Source organism: Plectropomus leopardus, chromosome 14, assembly GCF_026936395.1.
Source record: "Plectropomus leopardus strain MGB_pleo_1.0 chromosome 14, ASM2693639v1, whole genome shotgun sequence".
Lineage (NCBI taxonomy): Eukaryota > Metazoa > Chordata > Actinopteri > Perciformes > Serranidae > Plectropomus > Plectropomus leopardus.
In genome coordinates, this window is record NC_142189.1 from 33,462,698 (window position 1) to 33,468,697 (window position 6,000).

Below are 6,000 nucleotides of genomic sequence, written 5' to 3' on the forward strand. Positions count from 1 at the left end.
TTCTTTCTGCACCCATCCTTGGTATTTTATAACTTGAGGAATTTTATGGTTGGCCAAACCAGTAGAATTTACACTGCGTTGGCAGATTTAGACTTGCTGGGGTGTTTCATAGTGTCTCATAACATTACCAAGCATTTGCTGAAAAGAGCAAATGAAAAGACTTTTTTTTACAAGACAGCACACTTTTTTTCTTTTCTTCATCATGTTTGACAAGTTGTCAGATCAGAAGAGTGAATGTCAAGTGATGGGATTTATATCTCAGTCTTTTCTGAAATATCACATTCTTTGTGTCTGATATGTGCCGGCTTGCTTTTGTCAAAGGGGTTGCTGTTTGCAACCTCCTGTAGTCTGAACTCTATGGAGTTGTTTTACCTGTGTTTTTGCTATTTGTTTAGGTTTGTTTTGATGATTCACAACTTAATACCCACGGCGTGCATGATGTTCAAACTTTAAAGTGCTGTTAATCTCTGCAAAGCCCCTTTCGTCATTTGAAGCTTTTCAGTGTAATTCTGTCTGACAGCCAAGAAGACACGCTTTGACAATAATGAAGTGTAAGTACAGCAGAGTGTTTCCTCTGGACCGCTCCACTCCTCATTCTCCACTTCCAGCATCTCCATTAATCATAGGCAATTAGACAAGTACTGTTTCTGCCTTATTATTCATACAATGGCAGTGAACTGCAGTGTTTACCTTCACTAAGTAAGACTCGCTAAATGTAATACATGCATTTCTGGTAAGCAACTGTAACCCTGAGGGACTGTTTTGCACATTTTACGCACTTTTCATTCTTCATTTTTTGATGATTTTGGCTGTGTTTATGCATATGTGATGTCATCTAAAAGCACTTTAAGTGGTCAGAGGACAAGAAAGGCACTATACAACTCCATTTATCAGATATTTATGGTCTTCCGGGCCCAGTTGTTCATTATTATATTTGGTAGTTGTAGTATTTGTGTGATGGTGAGATTGCACCTGGGTGTGTTATAAAAATTTATAAATGTATAAAAAAATGCACCATGGTGATTGTAGATATTTCATACACCATGGCCCAGTTGTTAAAAAAACAACATAAAAAAACCCAACAACTCCAAATTATACACATTGTCCAGGATCAGATAATCCATCTGTTTTTTTTGTGCTGGTTTTTCAAAGCAACGTTATCTATGAAAGTTTCAATAGTCTGCCAACAAAGTCACTGCAGAACCACTTCTTGTGATAGCTGCCACCAAAGAGACCGAGACCTTTAAATGTTTTTGGATTGATCTTGACAACTATTTGGGTGATTGTTTTAATGGGGTGGGGGGTGGGGGGGTGGGGGGGTGCAAAATTAAGCATAACACATAAATAAAAGTTTATATATTTTAACAGTTTGACAGTTTCATTACACTTTGTTTAGGAAATCCAGCCTGAATCCATCCCACTGCTGGGATCTGGATAATCCTGTTGTTTTGGATCAAAGGTGTCCTGATCCTACTATAAAGTTTTGAATCAAAACCAAAACCAAGGTATCTACCTTTCTGCTGGTGTTGCCATTAGGCCAGAATGTCCACTTGTAAATAATAATAATAATAATAACATTTTAATAAATTAGCATATTGCCATGTAAATTCATCATCATCAGCAGCAGCAGAACACCTGCCTCACTCAAACAGGATTGTATTCCAGTACCTGCAGACAGGACACCTCTGTTTTACAGTTGCTGCACTCGTTGCCGATCAACTTGCAAAATCACTATCTCCTGCTGGCTGAGGATAAACTCTGCTGACAAGCATGACCACAATTAAGAGGCGGTTGTGTCCCAGCAGATAGTGCCAAATGAGCAGATTGAAAACAGTTGCACGCTGCACTGCTTTATTTTCAGTCGAACTGTACTCACTCATTGGTATTCCTGCCTTGCTCAGTGCTTGTGTCTTGTGGGAGGCCTGAAATTAGATTGCCCTGTCTTCCAGAGTGGGCTTACTGCAAAGTTAGTAAGAAGCCATTCCACACAGAGCACACTACAAGTCGCTGGAAATCAGGGGCGTTGTGAAAAATTCAGTTTTAGACTGACAGGACTGAAAATGCCATTAAAAAGTCTTTTGCTATCCCACAGTGATGTGGGAGAGCCAGCAGCTGCTGAGCTGCTCAGCGTCTCTTACTGAGAACCGATGCTAACTTTTGCCTCCCCTGTTATTTAGAAGACAACCCAACAGCTGAAATGTGGCTCTTAGGCTTTTAATATCTGGTTCAAGTTAGATTTGGACTATTATAGCACACAGAACAGCAACACAGTCTGAATAATTGAACTGAATAATTCCTAACTGGCCACGAACAGTGTTTCAACAGCCTGCTGGATTCATCTGTTCTTGTTAAAATACCACTCAGTGCTAGAGGAAAGCTGAAAACGTGCTCAAATATTTTGTTTTAAAGGAGGCAGGTGGAGTTTGCATCTGAAAATAGTGCTTCAAAAATCACATATTGTGTTTAAGCCAGAGGAAATGGCTCTGGGATTTGGTAGACTCTGAAGAATATGCTTATCAAGTAAACTTTCATTCTGAGAAATGCAGGAGGGAAAGAAGTACTGAGTGAAACTGAGGGTGAGAGAAAAGACAGACGAGAAGCAAGGGGCCACAACATGAACCAGAGTCATTCCTATGTTCCCAGGGTCATATGTTCCCCAACTTTATATAACAGGAACCTGAAAAAAAGATATACACAACTCTGAGAATGAAGTCCCAGCACATGTCTTTGTCTAACAACTAGCTGTTCCCATCTTCAAACAGGTTTAGGTTAGTAAAGAGCAGCCTGCTCTCATTCCAAACTCATAAAATAGTGCTGCTTTGACATTGCCTTTGGCATAAGTTCACAAAATCAACAGGCACCCTTCCAGTCAGTATGAAAGGTAGCAGAACAGTAACTACCTTTTTTTAGAACTTACCATGTGCCTCCCCCTAATTCTAACCTTCTGTGCCAGCATGTTTGTTTTTGACGTCCCGATAAAGTTGCCACATGCTTTTGTTGTCTAAACATAACCACGTGCTGCGTCATCCCACCATGTCTTTGTGTTGACATTACGGTAGCGGCATCCTGGAATGTAAACAGCAGACACAGAGGGATACCTAAAACACAATAAATAAATGCTGAAGTCCACTGCAAAGCGGTCACCTGATTGTATGAGGAGACACACTTCTTTTCCTGTTGGTTGCCAGAACAACGTGAGGAGTGATGGAAACGTCCAACAAATCTGGGATTTTTATGTGCAGGAGTCTGGTGTTTGTCAACAGCAGACACAGAAGGATACATACAGCATCATATGTGGACGCAGAAGTCCACTGTTAAGCAGCATCATGTGACGGCTTGTAGATGAGAACTTGTATTTTTGTTATTATACACTAAAGACAACATACCTGTTATAGATATTCAGTGTTGGGGGTAACGAGTTACAAAGTAACGAATTACTGTAACGATATTACTTTTTGGGGTAACGAAGTAAAGTAACGCATTACTCTAAAAATATCGGTAACTACACTACTTTACTAGACTACAGGAACGCGCTTTCCTGCGTTACCTAGGCCGTGTTTGACTGTGCTGTGTCTGTCTGTTTAAGTGGCCCAGGAATTATGTGCGTGCTGCGGCTGCTGTCTGTGTGCGTGCGCATCGCGTGCTGCATAGAGAGGGGCGAGTGACGTTGCTGCCAGTACGAACAGGAGAGAGGGAAATGGAGACGGAGACTGAGACGGAGACTGGGGGGTTCGGCCAGTGGCGATATTCCCACTACTTTCAGTTTATAGCTCGAAAGGACAAAAATATTCGAGTGAAATGCACTCTATGCCCAGGCGACAGGCTCCTTTCAACTGCTGTCCTGTATCTACTCGGTAAATTAAGAAATGGGAAAGTAAAGTAATAAGGGTTAGGGTTGTAATACTTCTGTAAAAAGTAATTTCATTACAATTTACAGAAGTAACTAGTAATAAGTAACTAATTACTTTTTTTGAGTAACTTCCCCAACACTGTAGATATTCAATTTCTTCCCACATATATCCTAAATCTTACACACAGGACCCTTAACATTCAATCACTTGATGTGGAGGTTATACTGAAAGAGAGAACACTGCACACAGCAGGTCAAAGTTGAAGCAGAAAGTGTGTCTGTAGACTGTGATGGATGTTTAGACAGTTTTTTTTTTTTTTTTTTTACTGTTAATATTAATCAGTATACTGTCCAAGATTTGACTTCCTAATAATTTTGGCAAACTTGAGATCTCTGCAACTAACGTAGCTCAGTGTTTTTATTGCTGGTAGAAATGATTGACAGGAGTACAAAACTAAGACTGAGGTTGAAATAAAAAAGAATTATCCTTCACATAAATAGAACATTATCTGTGAAAGGATTATAAAGTAAGTGTGCAGAAAAACTGTAAGTGGCTGCCTTGTGGATTTGTTTGTCTTCTTTATGAGAGGCCGGAGCAGCAGTACAGCAGGCTGGCAGACAGACCGGGCTTCCCATGCTTGCGGCCAACATTGATCTTTGTCAGAGCCAAAGAAACTCTCATTGTTTCCGAGAGAGGCAGTCCATTTCTTTTAAAGCCCTGCACACACTTGAGACCACAGAGGGCACATTTAAAAGGCAACCTGTAAACTCGCAGAAGATTGAAGTGTGTGTGTGTGTTAGTGTTTGTGTGTGGAATATGTTGTCAAATGGAGAGGAAATCAATCATTGTTTCTTTTCAGTAAAAGTTTGACTTTACCGAGAAGATGCTGTGATGTGATATTTACTGTTAAGAACTAAAAATGCAACATGATCTAATTTCCAGTCATATTTGCCTGCTCATGCAGTAGCCTAAGTATTCCTAGATGGACCCTAGGAGCAGCTTTGTTGCGTTGTGTCTTGGTGCAGAAAGGGTCGGCAGCTTTTTTTCTGTTTTTTTAAAAAAAAAAGCTCATGGATGTTGTTAAAAAAAACACTCAGTTTTGAGTTAATGCTGCAACCACTGTCCCTGATTATTGATTTTGAACAGTGCTAACCCTGGGTCAGAGTCCATTGTTTGTTGGACCCACCACTTTTGCTCCCACCCACCCTGATCTGACCTTCATGCTCTTTTCTCCTTGAAAAATCTCTGTTGCTCCGTAAGTTGAGTAATGATGCGGATTACATGGTTGGAAGGTCTCTCATAGAAGCTACTATAAATGGGAGAGAGACCAATGACCAAAACGTTCTCATCTCAACTCGTTACATGGTGTCGCTCTGTCAGTGACCCTCTGCATCTGCTTACAGCAGTATCCTTCTGCACAAGCTGTTTATGCTCTGGGGTGGCGTTTCTGGGATGTCAACAAATGCACACGGTGGGATGATGCTGCACAGTCCTTATGTTTACACAAAAACACATGGCAACCAACACAGACCATTACGATGGTTGGAATTAGGCAACAAAGTTACAGACGGTTAAGGTGTAGAAAAAAATGGGAAAAAAATCCTGTCACATCCACATGGGAAGCAAACTTTAGACTCCTGCATTAAGTGGATTGTTTGTGAGACCACCACCTCCCCTCTTGCCCAACCTATTAGCGCGCTTGTGCACCTTATATTACATTGGTCCCGGCAGTGTTATTACCTGATGTGGTTATCCGTCAGTGTTTCATCCACACAGGACCAGTTCCGTCCGGCAACATTCTGAAGTGACGTTGCCCATGCGCGTTGCATGTGGAAGTGCCATCTGTTGGTGTATAATACCACCATCGGTTCTGCCCAAGCACGTTCTCACCTGTCACCATCCACCCGTGTTCCAATTGGATGCAGAAGGTGGCTTTTGGTATCACACTCATACACCAAAAGCACTGACAGAATGGATATATTTGAGAAATTTGGAGTGCGGGCTGAAATGACATATAAACTCAAGTTCACCAGGTAAAACATCTCAAATAAGGTTATCTTCATATTAGTAGCAAAACCAACCAGTTCTCATTTCCAAGTCATCAAATACCAACATTTGGCATCAGACACCAATGGAAAAAGCCATCCTT